This window comes from Bos grunniens, chromosome 19, assembly GCF_055505025.1.
Source record: "Bos grunniens cultivar Pamir isolate PY7600 chromosome 19, Bosgru_T2T1.0, whole genome shotgun sequence".
Classification (NCBI taxonomy): Eukaryota; Metazoa; Chordata; class Mammalia; order Artiodactyla; family Bovidae; genus Bos; species Bos grunniens.
Window position 1 is genome coordinate 13,936,926 of NC_141183.1, and position 24,461 is coordinate 13,961,386.

The 24,461-nt window shown below is 42.7% G+C and overlaps 1 protein-coding gene and 1 non-coding gene across 2 annotated transcripts in view; one reads left to right on the top strand and one right to left on the bottom strand.

Annotated features, from left to right (window-relative positions):
- The window catches only part of PITPNC1 (phosphatidylinositol transfer protein cytoplasmic 1), a 274,714-nt gene that overhangs the window by 6,422 nt on the left and 243,831 nt on the right, over positions 1–24,461 (top strand). The window lies entirely within an intron of this gene.
- Positions 19,180–19,297, bottom strand: LOC147351330 (5S ribosomal RNA). The gene has a single exon (XR_015148544.1). It is a non-coding gene; the product is annotated as a 5S ribosomal RNA (ribosomal RNA).

Consider the following 24,461-nt stretch of genomic DNA (forward strand, 5'->3'; position numbering starts at 1 on the left):
TCCTTCTCCAGGGGATCTTCCCTACCCTGGGATCAAACCCATCTCCTGCATTAGCAGGCAGATTCTTTACTGTCTGAGCTACCATGGCGGCCCAGCTGTCTCCTGAAGCTCCCTTCTTGGTCGTGAGGGTCACCCAGGAAGTGGGGGGAGGTGGTTAATGGATCAGTGCAAACCTTTTTCACCACTAATGGCACAGGCGACTGGAGCAGATGCTCTCTTCCTGGTTGGTCAGTGTAAGTGATTTTCTGGAGAAAGAACACTGCATTTTCCCTGTGATTTGAGCGTGAATGCCTCCTATGAAACAGATTCTGGGCCTTGAAAGAAAAAAAAATAGCATGCTGTTGTTAACAAAACCCTATTAAAAGTGGGTAGTAATTAACTTTTACTGTTCATTACAAAGGCATGGGGCGAGTTCCGAAGGCTCTTAAAAATCAACTTCAGAACCCTGTGTCTGATTGCGTATAACTGATATTAAGAGAAAGGGAGGCATCTTCATTTCAGAAGCCTCTCATTTCAGGTGAATGGAGGATACTATTTTTTATGAGTTTTTTTTTTTTTTTAAATAGTCTATTTTCAACACTTCCTTGCTCCAGAGTGTCAATCAGGGAAGTGTTTGTGTACACGTGTGTATGTGTACACGTGTGTGTGTGTGTGTGTGTGTAGGGTGGAGGGCTCACAAAGATGGTTTTTTTAAAAAATATAAAAGTGTGTGCACAGTGACAGGCAGTAAATGTGTTTTTCAGGGGCGGCAATTACTGGAAAAGTACGTCGAGCTTCATTGCTTTAGGTGCCTGAGTGAGGACACAGGTGCCCTGGCTAGCCTTTCTGGGCTCTGTCCTGCTTTCTGTTGCCTGGAGGTCTGTGTAGTCAAGTAACTCAGAACATTTTTTTGAAAACTATCTAACACTTCTGCCTCTGTTCAGAGAAAAAGACAGATACAGAAAACAGCTGATTCGTAGCAGGAAGTCAGAAGGTTTTACAAATCTTTAGCAAATTCAGCTCACTGGGAGATGAAAAAAAAAAGAATTTCAGATTGCAGATGGCCAACTGTCTGGCCTTTGTGTCTCGTGCTTGAAATCAGGAATTATGTTGTATTCCTAAGTGGAGATTTTTTGTAGGCTACAGGGCAGACGGAGTCCAAGTGTGCTGTAGCTGTTAAAACTGGAAGACAGTTTGTATCTGGAAAACGTAAAGTTTGAAAAAATTATCTTGGAAGTTTGATTTTTCATACTGTCCACCCTCCAACTTAGGCTTCCCAGGTGGTTCGGTGGTAAAGAATCCACCTGCTAATGTGGGAACCCCAGGAGATTTGAGTTTGATCCCTGGGTAGGGAAGATCCCCTGGAGGAGGAAATGGCAACCCAGTCCAGTATTCTTGCCTAGATAATCCCATGGACAGAGGAGCCTGGAGGGGTACAGTCCATGGGTTCACAAAGAGTCGGACACAACTAAACGACTAAGCACATACACACCCTCCAACTTAGAAAAGCTTGAAAAGAAAGCCGCTCAGTCGTGTCTGACTGTTTGCAACCCCATGGACTGTAGCCTGCCAGGCTCCTCCGTCCATGGAATTCTCCAGGCCAGAATACTGGAGTGGGTAGCTGTTCCCTTCTCCAGGGGATCTTCCCAACCCAGGGACTGAACCCAGGTCTCTTGCATTGCAGGCGGATTCTTTACCATCTGAGCCACCAGGGAAGCCTGACAAAAACTTATTAACAATTTATACAAACAGGAGCTCAGGGGCGCACATGTCCAGGGGACGCACTTTCCATGGAACCTAATGGGTATAGTGTAATGTGATGACCCTGCAACTGACCAACTCCCTTTGTTAGTCCTCTCAAAGTCCTCAGACCCTGTTGCTGTCGTGCTTGAGAGGTTCTGGTGGTCTTGCAGGTTTACAAGTGGGCATGTTACCTCCTTAGAGATGTCTTTCCTGTCCACTCCATATAAAATAGTTTTCCCCTCTCATTCGCTATCTTCACACATATTTCCTTTGTAGTGTTTATCTTTTTGCTTTTACATTTATCTTAATCTGTACTTATTTCTTTACTTCTTTGTCATCCATCTCCTTCACTGTCTTTTCAACATGTGAGCCACGGAAGAAAATACTGACAAGATCTTTTAACTTATTTTTCTTTAAAATTTTAAAAATATTTAATTATTTTATTTATTTGGCTGCGCTGGCTCTTAGTTGCAACACTCAGGATCTTCGATCTTTGTTGTGGCATGCGGAATCTTTAGTTGCAGCATGTGGGATCTAGTTCCCTGACCAGGGATTGAACTCAGGCCCCCTGCTTTGGGAGTGCAGAGTCTTAGCCACTGGACCACCAGGGAAATCCCTTATTTTTCTTTCATGTAAAGTCTTTGAAATCTGGTGTGTGTTTTCCATTAGCAGCACATTTCAGTCCGCAGTAGTCACTTTACAGTGCTCAAAGGCCATATATGGCGGGTGGCTGGCATATTGGATAGGGCAACGCTGGTGCTTAAACCTTGGGTCTGGCACACAGCAAATGCTTGCTGCATGCATAGATGAAAGAAGCTGAGAAAAATAGGAACCTTTTAGGAAATCTGACCCTCGATGTTTACCTTCACACTTTTTTTTTCCACGTCAGCTTTGTACCTCTTGAAATGTTGCAAACTAGAGATTCCTTTTTATTAAAAAGCCTCCTCATTTTAAAATTCCACAGCAATGCCTCTTAGAAATTTGAGGCTGGTCATTCCTGGGAGTTAATGTAATCTGTCTGCCTTCCTCCTAATTCTTGGAGGAGTGTATACTCAGTATCTATTGCTGTGCGACAAATTTTCACAAACTCTGTGGCTTCGAACAATACCCACTTATTATCTCCCAGTCTTTGTGGGTCAGAAGACCGTGTGACCGGATTCTCTGCTGAGGGTCTCCCAGGGTTGATATCAAGCTGCATTTTCTCCTGGAACCTGGAGTTTCCAAGGTCACATGGTAGTTGGCAGAATTCAGTTCCTTGTGACTGCAGGACTAAGTCCTCGCTTTCTTGCTGCCCGTCAGCTAGGAGCCAGCTCTTAAAGGCCACCTGCTATTTCCTGACATGGGACCCCCTCCACATTGTGGCCGTCTGCCCCTTCAAGGCCAACAGGAGAGTATTTACTGCAACTTTGAATCTCTGACTTCTTGTCTCTGACATCTACTCTTTTTCAGAAAGACTGGCCTGATAAGGTCAGACCCACCCCCATTCAAGGGGGAAGGAATTGTGCATATACAGGGTGTATACGCCAAGGAGTAGGAACCTTAGGGACCATTCTGCCTACCACAGGGAAATGAGCTGAATTGAAAGTTTCTGTTGGCAGATTCACAGACTTAGAGAATGAATTTATGCTTGCTAGAGTCGGGGGGAAGGATTGGCATAAGGGATAGTTAGGGAGTTTGGGATGGACAGGTACACACTGGTATTTTTTGAATGGATAACCAACAAGGACCTACTGTACACACAGGGAACTCTACTCAATGTTATTTGGCAGCCTGGATGGGACAGGAGTTTGGAAGAGAATGGATACATGCATATGTATGGCTGAATTCCTTTGCTGTCCACCTGAAACAGCATTGTTAATCAGCCATGCATGCGTGTTATGTCTCTTCAGTCGTGTCCGACTCTACGACCTATGGACTGTAGCACACTAGGCTCCTCTGTCCATGGGATTCTCGGGGCAGGATTACTGGAATGGATTGCCACGCCCTTCTCCACGGGATCTTCCTGATCCAGGGATCAAACCTGCGTCTCCTGCGGCTCCTCTTTGCAGGCGGATTCTATACTGGTGAGCCACCAGGGAAGCCCTTCATCAGTCATACTCCAATACTCCAATATGCAATAAAAAGTTTAAAAAATAGTTTCTGTTGGAGGAAAGTAGCTATTTTTCATACCTGGGAAACTTAGAAATCTGGAAGGTTCAGGTTGGCACTGGGGCAGCATAGAAGTGTTGCTATCACAAACACTTACTGAACTCCTACTCTGCCAGGTGCTTGGCCAGATGTCAGACCAGGTGCCCAGGATAGAGGAGCAAGCAAAGCAGACACGATCCCTACCCTCTTAGAGCTTATAGTCCAGAGAACATTGGAGAGGTTTCCTTGCCATCTTAAAATAGATATCGGCAATGGTTGCACAACTCTGTGTGACTATTAAATACGTTAAAAACCATTGAGTTGATACATAAAATACATCTCAATACAGCCATTTTTTTAAAGAGATATCTATGGATTTTTCCAGCAGAATAGACGTCTATGTTCAGAGAGAGAGAGACATTGATAGTACGGAAATTGAATTATGAATGTGTACAGTGAAAAGTTATGGTCCCTGTCTGCAAGATGACTCTGGTTATCCTAAATTTAGGTACCTTTCCAAAGGAGACTGTTCTCTTCTGCAGCAGGGTCGGGGGAAAAGCTGCCTGCCAGGTGTGGACTAGAATGACCACAATTTAGGTCAGAATTTTATTCTTATGGGAAAAAATAGTAATCACGACTTGAGTAGCAGCAGGTCTTTAGGGTACCGAGGGCTAATCATCGACATACTTCATGATCTTCAGGAACAGCCACTCTGCCCCGAAGAGGGGACAGAGGCTGGCATCGGCCATCATGAACCGAAGGAATAGTCAGTACCAGGTGGCCTCTTGGGCTGTGGCTCCAAGTGCGTTCCTCTACTTTCTCTGCATGTTGGGCGGAAAGTGACGTGTTGGCAGAATGAATCCTGGACCACGCATTCTGGAGGAGATGGTTCTAGATGGGAGTTGAGTCCTCTGCTTTATTCATCTCTGGCAGATATCCTTAAGACTTTCCATCCTGGGCTTCATTATAAAACAGGCTAAATGGTTGTTTAAACTGTGTGTCAGTAGTCTCTGTCGTGCCATGTGAGGCTGGGCAAGTCTCTCAAGATGACAGAGAGTTAGAAGGAACCCCTTTCTGCCCAGGACACACTAGCTTTACCCATGACAGAGAAAGGAGTTGAGGGTCACCAGCCACTTCCTGGCTAATGGCCTGAGCAACATTATACAGTACTGTTTGTTGATTCAGAAACACGAAAGCCGGAGCTCACCAAGATTTTGACATCAAGTATAAAGTGAGTCATTTTTTCATTTCCCAGCACACTGACAAAAGGCGCCAGCTCTTAAAACTCCTTTTTAGACTTTAGTGGAAGTCGACTCATCCATCTCAACAAGTTAGCTAACATAAGTTCTTGATCAGATTTACCTAAGGGTTCTTCACTTTAAAAAAAAAATATATATATATATTTTTTGCTTCTTTTAAGTTTGGGTGAAGCATGGCCTTCTAAGATTCCTGTTGTTCCTGAGCAAAGAGAAAACATCATCATCCTTTAATTTCTTTAGAATTAATCTGACAATCTTCAGGGTGTTGTTTCTTTCCCAGAATGAATCATCTAGAGAAGTAAGATTGGCCAAACAAATGTAATTTGATGACAACCTGTAAGAATGCCGTTTAAGCACTTAATTTAAGCAATTAATCTCCAAAGGCTGCTCCCCACCCTATGTCACCTACACTTGCACGCGCGCACACACACACGCACACACACAGAGTTTAGGTCTGATTATACTTGCTGTATTAAGGTCAGATCCAGGTGTTTCTGAGCATTAGTTTGTGTATTTTTACACTCCAATTAACTGATCTGTGTATTTATTCAGAAGTAATTGTACCAACTAGGGAAAGAGAAGTCACCATGAACTTGTATGCTAATATAATTAAGGTGGGGCTTCCCAGGTGGCGTTGGTGGTAAAGAATCGGCCTGCCGATGTAGGAGACTCAGGTTCAGTCCCTGGAATGGGGAGATCCTTTGGAGGAGAGAATGGCAACCCACTCCAGTATTCTTGCCTGGAGAATTCCATGGACAGAGGAGAATGGTGAGCTACAGTCCATAGAGTCGCAAAGAGGCAGACACGACTGAAGCGACTTAGCACAGACCCGTAATTAAGTTATTGAAGCCTTCAAATGCTTTGGGGTCTTATTTGCTGGATTATCTAGAGTTCTCCAAAGCTCTCCAATATTTTCTAGTTTTAACCATCATGATGGGATTTAATAATACTTACTTATTCTTAAAGTGGCCAAGTTTCACTTATCTTTTGACTCTTAAGAGAGTGTTTCCAACTGGTGTAGATGGTTTATAGAGATGGTGGTAGGGCCTCTTAATGAATATTGTGCCTATGCTTCCTAAAAAGTATCATGGAGGACTGAAGAGTCCCTAGAAAGTGCAGAATTGCACTGTTCGCTTTGCCTATCTGAGCCATCTCCGTCTTCATATCTTAGACAGATTGTGAAAGTTGCTTGTCCTGACCTCTCAATCGCAGCAGTGAGGAGCTGGGCAGTCACTCTGTGTCACAAGATCTTGGCTGAATGTGACCTGACAGTCACCTTGCTTTTACATACGTAATAAAATAGTACTCTGTGGCTTGGCAATGCATACCCCATGAAACTTTTCGTGTGGAAAGTAAGAGGTTTAAAAAGTCAGTTTCAGTTTTGTATGCTTGGATTGCTCACAGTCACATTCCACATGCAAAGGAGGCAAAGAGAGCAATTACATATATCAAGTGCTTTCTTACTTTAGTCCTTGTAATGGTCCTGTGAGTTGGATATTATCATCCCATTTTACAGATGTGGATTATGGATGCTTGCATGGCTAGTCAGTGGCAGACCTGGATCCAAGCCCACGCTGGTCAGACATGCAGAGCCCAGAGTCTTTGCTTTCCCAGTTGTGCCTTCTCCAGAATCCCAAAGCTGGAAGGAGCATTAGAGGTTATTTAGTTCTATCCCAATAAGCACACACACACACACACACACACATTTCTTAAAGATTAAATAACTTGTTCAGGATTATCAAAGGAGATAATTGGGATAAGGTAGTTTTCTTGTTCCAGGTGAGCTAACAGTGTGATCCATAAGTTTTATCTCCTATTGAACAATCAACTTTACCCAAGTATTAAACCAAGCGACATTCCCCAGTTTAACTTTGATAAATGAATCACACTCCTCTTTGAAAATAACTTTTATAGTTCATGCTCTAAAAAGAGAACCACCCCTACACTTTCAGAAATTATTCCTTTTAATGGCAGTGACAACCTTTGGCTTTTCATAGACATCAGCAGCAGAGATGTTCACTGATGGGCTCCTGTGGGTTTCTCAAAATTAGTGTCTGGAAATAACAGTGGGAACAGACAAGAGCCACCATGCTTCTGGCACATTTCATTGAACACCTAAAACCCTTCACATGGAGGTAACCAAATCAGGGAGTATGAAAAATGATCGAAATGTGTTGTGTGGTATACTTTCCCTGCCTGCTGAGATGGCTGCCCCTTGGACACGTGTGTGTTGCCTCTGCCAGCATTGCCTCGGAGGCAGTTTACAAACCACACGCACAAATTCATGTTGTTACTCTAGTGTCACACCTCCTGTGGGGGCTCAGATGAATTTTCCAACTTGAGAAGATTGTGTTTTTTTTGACAATGGAGCTCTAAAATATTCTTTTCAAAATTAAAAATTGTCCTCCAGAGACGCTTACCATCATCAAAATAATGAACAAAAAAATGCAAACAGACCTACGTTCCACAGCAGAGATTCAAGCATGTTTCACTCTATATCGACACCAGAGAAATAAACATGGAATGCCCTAAAATGAACCATTTGAAGGGGACCCCACTTAATTGGGGGCTTCCCTGGTAGGTCAGCAGGTTAAGAATCCGCTTGCAATGTAGGAGACCGCGGTTTGCGAAAATCCCATGGAGAAGGGATAGGCTACCCACTCCAGTATTCTTGGGCTTCCCTAATGGCTCAGATGGTAAAGAATCCACCTGCAATGCAGGAGACCTGGGTTCGATCCCTGGGTTGGGAAGATCCCCTGGAGGAGGGCATGGCAACCCACTCCAGTATTCTTGCCTGGAGAACCCCCATGGACAGAGGAGCCTGGCAGGCTATGGTCCATGGGGTCACAAAGAGTCGGACACAACTCAGTGACTCAGCACAGCACAGCACCACTTAATTGGATGTGTACACTCAGGTCAATCTTTTTAAAATAATTTTTTAAAATTATGGTATAACATGCATTACATAAAATTTGCCATCTTTGACCATTTTATTTAAGTGTAGAGTGTGACGGCATTAAGTGCAGTCACCCTGTAGCCCAACCATCACCACCATTAATCTTCAGAACTGTTCATCTTGTGAAACTGACACTCTGTACCTATAAACAATAACTCTCCATCCACTTCTCCCCAGCCCATGGCAACCACCTTTCTTCTTTCTGTTTATGCGCTCACTACTCCAGGGATTTGGTCAGCATTTTTTTTTTTCTTTCCTTTAAAGCATTGGTTATATTACTTTGTCATTAAACTCACATATCATTTCCTGAAACAAACTCAATAAAACTTGAATTAACGGAAGCTAACTAGAATTTTTTTTTGGAATTCTGCTTTCTAAGGAGGAAATTGACAAGATGGACCTGTGTCCATATTTGGGGTGGCATTAATGACTTGATTAGTGACCTATGCCTTTGCAGCGACATCTGAAGGGCTTGACAGTTTTAATTCAGGAGTCCTCCTATACTATAACTTAACACAGAAATCACATTTTTTGTTTGAAATACTTGCTATGGAAGGAAAAAGTACTGGCATATTTTAGAAGTATTTGCAACAGAGTTGGCACTGACAAGTGTTCTATTAAAGTAGAAGGTAGAATAGTTGACTAATAATAATGCTTTATTCCTATACCAGGTGGAAACAGACCTGAATTGGACACTTTTTCTAAATAAAGAAGTATAGTTACAATGTTAGCTTCTTTTTAAAAAAAAGACGATGTTTAATTCAGGAGAAAAAAAATTGTCATTATGACAGCTTATCAGTAAGTTACCTTTATAACATTTTCATTGTTGTCAATCCATTTAGTGATGTCAAAATCACTAGCCAACAACCTGGATTTCATTCGATTTTATAAGATTATGGTCCTGCTGCTCTCAAGGAGCAGTTGGTGTGTTGGACTGTCCAAGAAAGGAGTGGGATGTTGGGACTTCCCTGGTGGTCCTGTGGTTAGGACTCTATTTCCACGGCAGTGGGTGAGGGTTCAATCCCTGGTCAGGGAACTACGATCCTCCATGCCATGAGGTGTGACCAAAACTTTTTTTTAAAAAAATACAGTAATGGTGGGTATAAAAATTTTGGTCTTCAGTCTGAGAATTTTGCAGTGTGCCTGGGACACCTTACAGATGTCTGTTTAATCTCTAGTGCACTGAAAACCCAGAAAATAACTCTTGTTAAAGTAGTAATTAGCAGTTTAACCAAATAAGAAAAAACATGATAGATGCTTGAGAAAACAAGACTTGTAATCACCTGCTTATGTGGACACGTAGTTCCGGGAACAGGCGTTATCACTGAAGTCTAAAGTTTGAACTTGAGCCCCCTGGGCATGTCTTCTGAAACGTGTTAAGTTCCCTATGGTGTGTAACCCTGTGACTTGTGCCTACATCAGGAACATTTTGCTGAGCTTACCCTGGTCTAAAATAATGATGATGATGATGCTGGAGCTGAAAAGACAAAGCCATTCATGTCACCTAACATTTATCATCATTCCCGACTATTTCAGCCTCCATAAAAGTGACATGGGGGATAAAAGTGGTGTTCTCAATACCCGAAAAGTGCTGTGAAAATAGACCGTACTTTTGCTCAACACGTTTAAAGATATGAAATAGAGTTATTTAATCCCCCAAGTGCAAAGAGTGTGGTAACTAGAATTGTATTTAATCACTGGGGTACAGAGTGTACTGTGTACGCTGGAGACCCAAATCTTGGACTATTGAAGGTTATGATGAATACCTTTTTTTGATGTTAAGTTTTTCCTGCTCTTAAAAAGGCATCGTGCCCAAAATGAAAAACCTTTAGATTCAGGATTCAATAGTTCACCTCTTTTGGACTGCGTCTGATGGAAACTTGGATGCAGCTGAGTGTAATTATGTTTTTCAGCAGTATGACTTATGGTACTGCAGAGATGGGTGTTTCTTAGAGATTTCTTGCCAAGATTGGCTGAAAAGGAGTTTGGTTGTTGTTTTCTTAAAAAATAGTAATTAGGCTATTAGTTGTCCAAATGGAATAATCCCCCTTAAGCCTTTTCAAGAAACACACTTCCAGAAGGGTCAAGTATATTTAAAATCAGCCATTATTTACATAGTGTTCAGCCTTCTGCCTAAGCTCTTTTAATCAGCTTTTTTTTTTTTAATGTTGGTTATGTCTGTCAGAAACTGTCTTATATTTTAAAGGGATTCAGGTACATGTGTGCTAAGTTGCTTCAGTCATGTCCAACTCTTTTCAGTCCTATGGATTGTAGCCCGCCAGGCTCCCCTGTCCATGAGATTCTCCAGGCAAGAATACTGGAGTGGGTTGCCATGCCCTCCTCCAGGGGATCTTCCCGACCCAGGGATCAAACCTGCACCTCTTACGTCTCCTGCACTGGCAGGCAGGTTCTTTGCCGCTAGCATCACCTGGGAAGCCCCCAAAGGGGTTCAAGAATGGTTCTTATGTCAAAAGCAGCCAGATCCCTAGCTTCACAGAAGTTCATCCCAGAGTCATCTGTTTTTCATCTGCAGAACAGCTACATCCAGTGTCGTCCGGGCCTCTGGACAGTCTTTTCTGTGGATCTGGAGAAGGCACGGCCCATGCACCTTGCAGGCATCTTTCTTTGAGAATGCTTAAGAGCAAAGGAAAAAAAAGAGTTAGGAGTGGTGGCCAGGGCTAATGGATTGTGGTTCCAGGATGGAAGCCAGGCCAGTGTTTTGATCACTGGGTTCAGTGTCCACCTTGGGTGTCTCTCAGATCTCCAGGCTGGGGTAGAACCTGTTCACCCTGATGGAGATGCACTTTGCTGCCACCCTGAGCCCCATGACGTACCTTTTGGGTGTGTCTCATCTTCAAACTGGAAGATCAGCTTTCTCTCCCTGTGGTTGGGTCTTTCTGAAAGGCAGCCCAGCCACACCTTACAAAGTTCATGTTTTAAGTCCTGGTAATTGCACCGCCTCTCACAATGGGTAACATTGCTAAAATGAGGCATCACTTTCAAACGTGATTTTTCTTTCATTTTCTGCTACCCTTCACTTTGCATTTATCTCCTGCAGCTAGAGTCCTTCTGTTGCCCTAAGTTGGGGTTTCTGGCTTAGGGTGTTGTGGTATGGTGTGGAGTTAGAAGGACTAGTTGAGGCTTTGCTATTTGATTGTCATGAATTGATTTAAGAAGACTGGATTTTTTTTGTGCCTCAGTTTCCTCAATTCTCAATACCCCTCTTTTAAAATGTTTTCGTTCTCATATGATTTTAAAGGTTACAGTTCTTTATGGTTATTACAAAGTATTGGCTATATGCCCCCTGTTGTGCACTACGTCCTTGAGCCTAACTCTTACCCCCTAGTTTGTACCTCTCACTCCCCCACTGCTGTGTTGCCCCTCCCCACTGGTAACCGCTAGTTTGTTCTCTGTATCTGTGAGTCTGCTTCTTCTTTTGTTCACCAGTTTGTTGTATTTTATAGATTCCACATGTGAGCAATATCATGCAGTATTTGTCTTTCTCTGACTTACTTCACTTAGCATAATGCCCCCCACGTCCATCTACATTGATGCAGATGGCAAGATTTTGTTCTTTTTTATGGCTCAGTAGTATTCCCATACTCGTCTTTTTGCCTCCACGAGGGTCTGATCACGTGACATATAAGCCCATCTGGCAAATGTAAGAGACAATAATCATTGTCCCTGTGTGGGTGCTATCTGAACACCTGGTGATCATTCATTCCCTGAGCTGTGCATGAAATGACATGGTCTCATTACCTTTAAATACCTTTATTTTAGAAATCCATCTAGTACAATATTCACTTTTGGAGTCTGTACTTTCCAAATAGCCCGTGGGAAAGAATCCTGAGGTGTCCAGGGGGACCCAAGTTTGTCCTGTGGAAACGTTATGTCATAGTAACAAATGCTTAAGGATTAGTTTATTTCCAGCCCTGCAGAGGCTATAAATTGCTTCCTAAATTTTTATTCTCCAACATCGTGATGTTTGTGTTGCTATGGTGGTGTGTCTCTTGCTTGGGTGTCAAGATTGTCATTGGAAATAGATGGGCCAAAATAACAGCTTAACAGGTGGCTGCGCTTTGTGATGTTGTTTGTAAAACTATTTTATGAAGTCCAATGAGAGTAAATCACACAACTGTGCCCTTTACCGTATTTTGTATTTTAGAACATTCTTTTTTTTTTTTGTCGTAACACATTCTTCCTCTTTCCGTTTTATGTATAACCTTTCCCCTTTATCAAGCAGCACCAAGCTGATTTCCTGTAGTAACACAAGGCAAGATTTCAGCTCATTTTATTTAGCCATGGCTGTCCCTTCCTTATTTTGTGTAATTGGAACCCTCCTCCTAAAAATAATCCTGCTTTTTTTAAATCTGATTCTTTTTATAGTTGATGTGCTCTTTATTTAAATAAACCTCTTTTTAATATGCGATTGATATATATATATATATGTTAATACACACACACACACGTGTATATACACATATATTTGTATACACAGACTTCCTCCCCAATCCCGTGGACTTCCTCTGTTACTGACCTTTCAAAAATACTGAACACGGTACTCTAGAGCAAGGGTCAGTAAACTTTTTCTATAAGAGGCCAGATAGAAATATTTTAGAGTTTCAGGCTATAAGGTTGCAACAATTAAACTCTGACCCTGCAACATGAAAGCAGGCAGAGAGTACGTAAATGGGTATGGCTGTGTTCTGGTAAAATTTTATTTATGGACCCTGAAATCTGAATTTCATGTAATTTTCACATGTCATGAAATATTTTTCTCTTGCCTTTTTTCACCCCATGCATAGCTCATGGGTCATATAAAAACAGTGTTGGGTGTCTTCCCTAGTGGTCCAGTGGTTAAGACCCTGTGCTCCCAATGCAAGGGGCCCCAGGTTCAGTCCCTGGTTGGGGAAGTAGATCCCACATGCCACAGGTGAAAAAAATATAGATCCCACGTGCTGCAGCCAAGACCCAGTGCAGCTAAATAAATAAATAATAAATATTAAACAACAACAACAACAACAGGTGTGGGCTGGCTTGGGCTCAAGATATTGGAGGAGCAGTGCTGAAAATATGGAAAGTAGTTACTTCATCACCTTGTGCTCTGTTGATGCTTGAGTATTAGCATCGTCAGTTTTGGAAGCGGCATCAGTTTTGACCAACAAGGTGATCGGTTCAGCCTGGTCTTACCCACGTGACCTCCTGGCAAAGCTGTCTCTGCATCCAGATTTTTGTTTGAAATCTACAAAAACAAGCAGCCTGATAGCAACAACAACCATTATCGTAGGACTTTGAAATGTAAATGTGATGAACAGCATCTGCTGATTTCAAGTTTGACAAAACGTTTTTGGTTCATGCTTCTGTTATTTACTGTGTTAGCTAGTTCTCTTAACTTAGTGCCAGATGTGATAAGCATGGCTTTCTGTCTTGATCCAACAGCACAGCGATTTTTCAGTCACATCCACATCCTAAAATATAGGTCATCACTACTTACCTTGGTTGAAGAAACCAGTAAGCACTTGGGTATGGAGATGAAGCCCTCAATTATATTAATAAGATTAAGAATGGATTATTCCCTACTTCCTCATTAGTTTTAATTTTTTTAAATAAGGTTCTCATGAGATATTTTCTGAAACAGTTTAACCACGATTATAATTTACCATGCAGAGGAGAAAATTTAGTAAATGGTGAAGCCTATTTTTTTTTTTTTTTTAGTGTACAAACGTTTAATTAAAATCATATATCTGGGACTTCCCTGGTAGTCCAGTGGCTAAAACTCTGGGCTCCCAATGCAGGGGGCCCAGGTTTGATCCCTGGTCAGGGAACTAGATCCCACATGCTTCAACTAAGACTCAGTGCAACCAAATAATAAATATATATATATACTTAAAAATAAATAAATAAAATCATATATCTGTCTATGGGGACATTTACTTAGCAAGGCTTTGCTTTTTCACAGGAGAAGGGAAAACAGAGGGACCAACATTTATGGAACTTTCTAGTATGCCAGGACCACTGTGTTTATTACCACATTTCATCTTTGCAGTCATCCTTCAAAGCATTAGTCGCTCGGTCATGTCTGGCTCTTTTTACCTCATGGACTGCAGCCCGCCAGGCTCCTCTGTCCATGGAATTCTCCAGGGAAGAATACTGGAGTGGGTTGCCATTTCCTTCTCCGAGATCCTTCAAAGTGGATCCTTTTATCTACATTTTATAGATGTTGAAACTGAGGCTCACTGGATTTGCCAAAGTCACCCAAAGAATCAGTGGTGGAGCTGGCTTCTGATGCACAGCACTTTGGCTACAAATTTCCATTTGCTTTCCACAGCCAAAAAGAGGTTGCCCCTCATTCTTTATCAAGTTATTTGTGTTAATTTAGATAGTTGATCCTAAAAGGGATATATGTTCCTGAATTTGTTACTGGAATGATATATTTCTGGAGTATATATCTGTAGAAACTGTGATATAAAATAAAAATATTCACCTCCTTAGTGGAAAGAGTATGTTCAAGTTGTAACTACTTGCATTCGCCGATCTTAGGTAAAACTGGAAACTAGATTCAATTTTCGATAACCTTACAGTGATATAAATCTTGAGGGAAGCCTTAATTGTTTTTAGAAAGCTTCTGTGTTTATCTAGACTGTACCTTGTAAAAAAGGCATTTCAAGATGTCATTATATGAATATTCAGAAACTAATAGAATCTAGATAAAAATATGTGATAATCTATAGATATCATTTACGTTGGGGCTTAAAAATACATTACTTCAAGTGAAAAACAAGTCTTGGAAACAAGTTCTTTACAATTCCATTTGCTCTTAATTCCTTAGCCTGAGTCCTTAAAAGCAGATTTATAAAAGGGAGATGAAACAACTTCTCAGGATAAAAATTTGAAACTCTAAAAGTATTGATATTTTAATTGTATGAAATTGATTCTATAATTATAGCTGGTGCTGGGAATGACAAAACCCTTGCTGAAGTTTTTCCATGAGAAAGCTGGTTTTTTGGCTCCCTGGAGCTGGTGGCTTTAGATTATAAGCTCTTTGGAGGATGGTGATTGTCATGCCTCTTTCTAAAAAACTCTCCCTCTTTTTCTTTCTTTTTAATGGTGTTTTGCACACTGTGGTTTCTTAGTTAAGGTTGACTATGAATTTATGGTCATTTAAATTCAGATCACAAGTCTGTTCTCTATGTCTGTATCTCCATTGTGTGTTCTTAGTTGCTCAGTCATGTCCGACTCTTTGAGACCCCATGGACGTAGCCCACCAGGCTCCTCTGTCCATGGGGATTATCCAGGCAAGAATACTGGAGGGGGTTGCCATGCACCTCCTCCAGCGGATCTTCCCAACCCAGTGATAGAACCCAGGTCTTCCACACTGCAGGCGATTCTTTACCATCTGAGCCACTGGGGAAGCATCTTCATTGCTGCCCTGCAAACAGGCTCATCAGTATGACCCTTCTAGGTTCCATATATATGTGTTTTAATAGGATATTTGCTTTTCTGTTTCTTACTTCACTCTGTATAATAGGCTCTGGAGTCATCCACCTCGTTAGAACTGATTCAAATGTGTTCCTTTTTATGGCTGAGTAATATTCCAGTGGATGTATGTACCACTTCTTTATCCATTCATCTGCTGATGGTGGGATGAATTGGGAGAGTAGCATTTAAACATATACTTTACCATACGTAAAATGGATAACCAGTGGGAATTTGTTGTATGACGCAGGGAGCTCAAATCTGGTGTTCTGTGACAACCTAGAGGGATGGGATGGACTGGGAGTGGGGAAGGAGGTTCAAGAGAGAGGGGACGTGTGTATACCTATGGCTGATTCATGTTGTTGTATGGCAGAAGCCAATACAATATTCTAAAGCAATTATCCACCAGTTAAAAAATAAAATAAATTCAGATCCAATTTTTGTGTTGATTGTGGTCTGAAAAACAGGAAAAGGGTATATTAATTGCTCTTTTAAATGTTTTGTTTCTTATTGAATAGTTATGAAGCAATACAGCCATCTACTCATTGCCCAGTTTAATAAGTAGAATGATAGCAAGTTCATTTAGCCCTCTGTGTGCCCCCAACTGATCCCAGGCTCTCCATACACGTGGCATCCCAGAGGAGGTAGTCTTTAACAGCTTGCTGGGGTTTTTCTCTATTAACTTTTTGCCTTGAAATATAATTCATATAACATAGACTTCACTCTTACAGTAAGTGTACAGATCAGCAGTTTTAGTGTATTCACAAAATTGTGTAGCCATCACCACTCTTATTCCAGAACATTTCTACCACTCAAAAAGCAACCCTGTACCCACTGGTAATCACCTCCCCAGCCCTTGGCAACCACTGATCTACTTTCTATCTTTACAGATTTGCATGTTTCAGACATTTCATACAGATAGAATCATGCAATACATGGCTCTCTGTGTCAGCATCTTTGCCTTAGCATGGCGTTTTCATGATTCCTTCATGTTGTGTGAGTCAGCACTTCATTCTTTTTTATAGCTGAATATTACTTTATTGTAGGGATATATCACATTTTGTCTTTACAGTTATCAGTTGACGGACCTTTGGATTGTTTCCACGGTTTCAGTTCTGCTGGATAGATATACCTCGAGGTGGAATTGCTGGGTCTTATGGAAAGTCTGTTTAACTTACTGAGGAACTGCCAGAGTCTTTTCCACAGTTGATGCACTGTTGGAAACAGTGTCAGACTTTATTTTTCTGGGCTCCAAAATCACTGCAGATGGTGACCGCAGCCATGAAATTAAAAGACGCTTACTCCTTGAAAGGAAAGTTATGTCCAACCTAGATAACATATTCAAAAGCAGAGACATTACTTTGCCAACAAAGGTCTGTCTAGTCAAGGCTATGGTTTTTCCAGTGGTCATGTATGGATGTGACAGTTGGACTGTGAAGAAAGCTGAGCGCCGAAGAATTGATGCTTTTGAACTGTGGTGTTGGAGAAGACTCTTGAGAGTCCCTTGGACTGCAAGGAGATCCAACCAGTCCATCCTAAAGGAGATCAGTCCTGGAAGGACTGATGCTAAAGCTGAAACTCCAGTACTTTGGCCACCTCATGTGAAGAATTGACTCATTGGAAAAGACTCTGATGCTGGGAGGGATTGGGGGCAGGAGGAGAAGGGGATGACAGAGGATGAGATGGCTGGATGGCATCACTGACTCGATGGACGTGAGTCTGAGTGAACTCCGGGAGTTGGTGATGGACAGGGAGGCCTGGAGTGCTGCGATTCATGGGGTCGCAAAGAGTCGGACACGACTGAGCGACTGAACTGAACTGAACTCACATTCCCACCAGTGGTGTATGAGTGTTCTAGATTCTCTGAATCCTAGCCAACACTTGTTACTTTCTTTTTTAAAATATAATTTTTAAAAATATTTATGTATTTGGCTGTGTGGGGTCTTGCTTGCTGCATGTGGGCTCTTTGGTTGGGGCTCGTGAACTTTAGTTGTGGTGCTCCGGCTCAGTAGTTGCACCATAGAGGCTTAGCTGCTCCATGGAAGTGGGATCTTATTTCCTCAAACGGCAATGGAACCCATGTCCCCTGCATTGCAAGGCGAATTCTTAACCACTGGACCCCTAGGAAAGGTCCTACTTTCTGTCTTTTTTATTCTAGTCATCCTTAGTGTGTGTGCAGTCAGAGCTCAGCATGGTTTTGATTTGCATTTCCTTAATGACGAGTATGGAGAAGGCAATGGCACCCCACTCCAGTACTCTTGCCTGGAAAATCCCATGGATGGAGGAGCCTGGTAGGCTGCAGTCCATGGGGGTCGCTAGGAGTTAGACACGACTGAGCGACTTCACTTTCACTTTCATGCATTGGAGAAGGAAATGGCAACCCACTCCAGTGTTCTTGCCTATAGAATCCCAGGGACAGAGGAGCCTGGTGGGCTGCCATCTTTGGGGTGGCACAGAGTCGGACACGACTGAAGTGACTCAGCAGCAGCAGCAGCAGCAATGACAAGTAATCCATCTAGTCAAGGCTATGGTTTTTCCAGTGGTCATGTATGGATGTGAGAGTTGGACTGTGAAGAAAGCTGAGCGCCGAAGAATTGATGCTTTTGATCTGTGGTGTTGGAGAAGACTTTTGAGAGTCCCTTGGACTGCAAGGAGATCCAACCAGTCCATTCTGAAGGAAATCAGTCCTGGGTGCTCATTGGAAGGACTGATGCTGAAACTGAAACTCCAACACTTTGGCCACCTCGTGCGAAGAGTTGACTCATTGGAAAAGACTCTGATACTGGGAGGGATTGGGGGCAGGAGGCGAAGGGGACGACAGAGGATGAGATGGCTGGATGGCATCACTGACTCAATGGACATGAGTTTGAGTGAACTCCGGGAGGTGGTGATGGACAGGGAGGCCTGGCGTGCTGCGATTCATGGGGTCACAAAGAGTCGGACACGACTGAGCGACTGAACTGAACTGAATGACGAGTAATACTGGACATCTTTTCTTGGACCTATTGGCTATTTGCGAATCTTTGAAGAAATTTCTATTCAGGTTACGTTGTCCTTTTATTGTTGGGTTCTAAGAGTTCTTTCTGTATTCTGGATGTTAGACCCTTATCAGGTAACATGATTTGCAAAAATATTCTCACATTCTTTGGGTTGCTTTTTCACTTTCTTGATAATGTCCTTTGAAGTGCAACAGTTTTAAATTTTTATTAAGTTCAAGGTATCTACTTTCTCTTTGATTTCTTGTGCTTTTGGTGTAATATTTAAGAAATCATTCCCTAATCCAACGTCACAAAGATTTATACTTATGTTTTCTTCTAAGAGTTTTATCATTTAAGCTCTTACATTCAGGTCTTTGGTCCATTTTGATGAAGTGAAAGTGTTAGTCACTGAGTCATGTCCGACTCTTTGTGATTCCATGGACGTAGCCCACCAGGCTCCTCTGTCCATGGAATTCCCCAGGCAAGAATACTGGAGAGGGTAGTCATTCCCTTCCCGACTCATGGGTCAAACCTGGGTCTCCTGCACTGCAGGCAGATTCTTTACCGTCTGAGCCAGATTTTTGAATGTGATATAGAGTAGTGATCTAAATTCATTCTTTTGCATGTGGATACCCATTTTGTCCCAGCATCATTTTTGAAAAGCCTACAGCACCAGTATTCCCAGGTGGTCTCCCATCCAAGTACTTTCCAGGCCTGATCCTGCTTCACTTCCAAGATCAGATGAGATTGGGTGTATTCAGGGTGGTATGGCCATAGACTCAGCATCATTTTTGAAAAGACTATTTTCCCCCTTATATTGCAGAACTCAATCTATTTTACTCAACATTTTGATCCTGAAATTGAAACACATGGCCCTGATTCATTCATTTTTATGGCTGTATGCTGCTGCTGCTGCTGCTGTTTACTCGCTAAATTGTGTCTGACTCTGTGACCCCATGGACCGTAGCCTGCCAGGCTCCTCTGCGCATGGGATTCTCCAGGCAAGAATACTGGAGTGGTTTGCCATTTCCATCTCCCAGGGATCTTCCTGACCCAAGGATCAAACCCGTGTCACCTGCACTGGCAGGTGGATTCTTTACCACTGAGTCACCTGGGAAGCTAAGCCCTTATGGCTGTCTGCTGCTGCTGCTGCTGCTGCTAAGTTGCTTCAGTCGTGTCCGACTCTGTGCGACCCCATAGACGGCAGCCCACCAGGCTCTGCCATCCCTGGGATTCTCCAGGCAAGAACACTGGAGTGGGTTGCCATTTCCTTCTCCAATGCAGGAAAGTGAAAAGTGAAAGTGAAGTCACTGAGTCGTGTCCAACTCTTAGCGACCCCCTGGACTGCAGCCTACCAGGCTCCTCCATCCATGGGATTTTCCAGGCAAGAGGACTGGAGTGGGGTGCCATTGCCTTCTCCTTATGGCTGTATAGTATCCTTCATATGAATCTGCCGTGATGTATTTAATTCATTCTTCTATCCATGCACAGTGGGTTGTTTCCAGAGTTTTGCTTTTCTGAACACTGTGGCTGGTAACATACTTGAGCATGTGTTTTTCTTCCCACGTGTGAGAGTCTTTCTGGGGAATATGCTTAGGAGTGTAGAGTTATGCACATGTTTCCCCAAAGTAATTGTAATATTTATGTTCCTATGAGCAATGTAGAAGAGTTTACATTTGGAAAAATTCAGTTTTTAAATATTCTATTTGTTTAGTGTCTCTTTGAAAAGTCATTACCTAAAGGAAAGAAGTAGTAAAATTTGCAAGTGGAATGTGCCTCTTAGGGCTTCTGATATTTTATTAGCAAGAATTGTTCTAAACAAGCAAAAGGCCAAGAGCTAGAGAACTGAGTATCCAATTAGTATCTCTATAAATTTGTAAATATTAGTGTGAGGCTTAAACAGATCTTTATCTGGTTGAGATGATGAAGCTTTTGCTAGTAGTAAATAAGAGTGTGTGTTTGTTCATTAAAGTGACATCACACCAACCTATTATTACTCTCTTATATAGGGTCTGGAGCGACTATAGTATAGCAGTTGGCAGAATCAGGGCACCAAGAGTAGAGGAGGGAGGCTTCCCTTTCTTGGAGCCTGCATATTAGTGCAGAATAGCTATGCTAAGACCAAACTGTGTCCATGGTGATGAGAACCATACCCTATCTCATCCTATAGCATTATGCGAAAATTGACTGACAAAGTTGAGTAGGTGGTACCTAGAACCTTGAAGGAGATGAAAGTGTTCTCTCCTTGTGATTACAGGGAGTTACACCTGGAAAACACAGCAGGCTCTATACTGGACCACCAGTGTGGTCCAGGTAGATGGGTGTCAACAGGGATGGCCATGTAGAAGGTGAAGAAGGGCCTTTGGAAGGCAGACAGATGGGAGATGCAGGCAGCTGACCTGGCAGCATCAGAGAAACATGTGGGAATGTGCTCCAAGTCAGAGTGGGGCTCAGGGACAGGATGTCAGTTACAAAGCAGGAGTGAGGGAAGAGGAGATTGGTAAGATGCCCCAACACTAGGGGCACTCGAGTAGCTCATCAGACCTTGTATTCCAGAAACTGAAACTCTAATACAAGGAGACAACTTGATCTCAGGAATAAGTTGATGTTATGCCTAGTGTCATAGACTGAATGATTATGTCCCTCCCAAATTCGTATGTTGAAACCTAATCCCTAATGTGATGGTATTTAGAAATGGGGTTTATGAGAGGTGATTAGGTTGTGAGGGTAGATTTGCGTCATGAATGGGATTAGCATGCTTATAAAAGAGACCCCCAGGGACTTCCCTGTTGATCCAGTGGCTCAGACTCCAAGCTCTCAATGCAGGGGGCCTGGATTCAATCCCTGTTCAGGGAACTAGATCCCACATGCTACAACTAAGACCCGGCGCAGCCAAATAAACAAACCCAGACCACCTTGAAGGTTGTCCCACTACTTTGAATAATAAATCCAACTCCCTAGCACATATCCTTGTAGGATGGACTCTCAACTCAACTTTGCAGCCCTATTGGTTGTCTTCTGCATTCAGACATTCCTTGGCTGCCACACCAGGCTGTGTATGTAGACTGCCCCAGCCCTTGTCAGTTGCCATGCAAGTTGGGGCAGAGGTCTGCAAACTACACTCAGTTTTTTTTAATCAATAAGGTTTTATGGGAACACAGTCTCATTGCTTCCCTAGCACACTATCTATAGCCACTTTCTTACTACAGTGGCAGAGTATGACAGTGTCTGCATGCTAAAATATTTGCTATCTTGCTCTTTAAGTTTATCACTCCCTGGTCTGGAGTTAGAAACAGGCAGAAAACCACAGAAAAGAAACGCAAATGGCCAGGAATAATGACATGGTCATGAGGAATGCTGTGCCATAAAGAACCGTAGGAATGCCGTGCCATAAAGAACCGCAGGAATGCCGTGCCATAAAGAACCGCAGGGGAACCTCTTGCTGTAGGGTGCTCCCCGTGCATCTTCATGTACAGCCGAATTGAAATTCTCATCGTTTTCTAGTTCTCCTCTATGTGTTTCTGACTCCCAGTCTTTGCCTGGCCTCCCCATCTACTATGCTCTTTTGTTGCCATCCACTGGTATCAAAATTTTGCCTGCCCCTCAGAGGTCAGATGGGATGCCACATTCTCAGAGAAGGTTTCCTGTCTCCTCAGCCATAATTCATTTCTCTCCTGCCTTTCTGTTTCTTTTGGCTGCTGGGAACCTGGGAATCGTAATTCCCTGACCAGGGATTGCACCTACAGGCCTTGTATTGGAGGCGTGGAGTCTTAACCACTGGACCACCAGGGGATTTCCATCTCTTGCTTTTCTTTAGCTCGGGAACCTCTCTGGGTGTCACTTCCATTAAATATGAAGTTTCTTAATACTAAGACTCATGTCTCATTCTTCTCCAAATCCCTACGGTCAACACACCCTCTTTTACAGTGAGTTTAAGCCTTTTTGCCTGATATTTAAAGTCCTCCAGGGCAGACTTCTCCCAGCCTCATCTTTTGCCCCTGTCCTATCCTTTGACCAAATCAAACTAATTATGGTCCCCCAATGTACTATGTAGCTAACTTTTAATATCTCTTCTTTTTATTGCCTTGGCTCTCTTGAAAAATCAGAGCTAATGAAATGTTGGCTATTACAGTTCTATGAACATGGTTATGTAATGGCCTTACAAGGCCCTTAATAAATGAAATCTAAAATGTTACATCTTTTCGAACCCAGAAACTCATTCAAACTTTATTCTCTTTGAAGAGTTATAACATTTTTTGAAGATCATGTTGTCCTCTTCTTTCTTCTGACTGATTTGCCAGGAACTTTGGTTGAAAATGATAAAGTCCCAACTTAGATAGGATAAATACGCAATAGTCACGTCTTCTGGAAGGAAAACACTGACTTTTAAAAATGACTCTTGCCTTGAAAAACAAGCCTGAATGTTTTTTATACTCATGTGTAAAAAATACTGCTATTCTTTGCTCTCAGTTGCGTGTTGAAGAATGATTGCAGAATTGAAGGCACGCCAATATCAGTGTCATGTATGTTTATGTGAAATAGTATGACAGTGACTGGACTCTTAGGAACACAGGTACTAACTCTAAAAAACTCATTTAACTTTCCAAATAATGCTTTGCCCCTTTCTGTGTGTAAGTGTGCACCCCTTTTCATTGTTCATATGAATGCTATTTTATTTACAGTGAAATTTTGTATAATTTCAGTCACTGTCAGATTAAGAACCTATGGTTGCAGCTATAGATAACTTAAACCTAGGGAAAACAAAATAGTCATGGGGAGCTGGGCGAGATAACAGTATATTTCTGCCTAGATTCTTCAGCCCCCTACCTCTTGGTACCGAGATGCTGATATACCTGGATGGGGTCCTACCATATTTGAAAATGGCTTAGCTAGTGAAGAATCTGCCCACAATGCGGGAGACCTGGGTTTGATCCCTGAACCAGGAATATCCCCTGGAGAAAGGCATGGCTACCCACTCCAGCATTCTTGCCTGGAGGATTCCATGGACAGAGGAGCCTTGTGGGCCACAGTCCAGGGGGTCGCAGAGAGACAGGACTGAGCGACTAACATGAGCATGAATATGTGAAAAGTTCAGTTTTTGCTGCACCACACTCTTTTAAAATTTTAATTATTTATGGCTGTGCTGGGTCTTCATTGCTGCGTGAGCTTCCTCTAGTTGCGGTGAGTGGGGGCCACTCTCCAGTTGGGGTGCGCAGGCTTCTCACGGAGGTGGCGTCTCTTGTTGCAGAGCGCGAGCTCTAGGGCACTCAGGCTTCAGTAGCTGTGGCACACGGGCTCAGGAGTTTCAGCTCACTGGCTCTTAAGCTCTGGCTTAGCAGTTGTGGTCACAGGCTTAGTTGTTCTGCAGCATGTGAGATCTTCTTGGACCAGGGATTGAACCTGTGTCCCCTGCATTGCAGGGTGGATTCTTAACCACTGAACCACTAGGGAAACCCATTTGTACACTTTAAAAATAACTTCTCATCAACTGTCCTGCTAAGAGGATACTTTTGTACTCAGTATTGTGAAAAGTTCTCTCTGGTTTCCTGTAGACATGGAGGTTCCAACAGCTTAGTCAATGGAAAGAGGCAACATATTAGGGTATTCTTCCCTTGGGAAGTGGTATGATAAATCTCACCAAGAGATGATTTGAATCTTAAGGCTACCAAGCACATAACCTCATTATCAGGAGATGATTGGGTAGTAGATTAAGATCTGCAAGGAGATCCAACCAGTCCATTCTGAAGGAGATCAGCCCTGGGATTTCTTTGGAAGGAATGATGCTAAAGCTGAAACTCCAGTACTTTGGCCACCTCATGCGAAGAGTTGACTCATTGGAAAAGACTCTGATGCTGGGAGGGATTGGGGGCAGGAGGAGAAGGGGACGCCAGAGGATGAGATGGCTGAATGGCATCACTGACTCGATGGACGTGAATCTGAGTG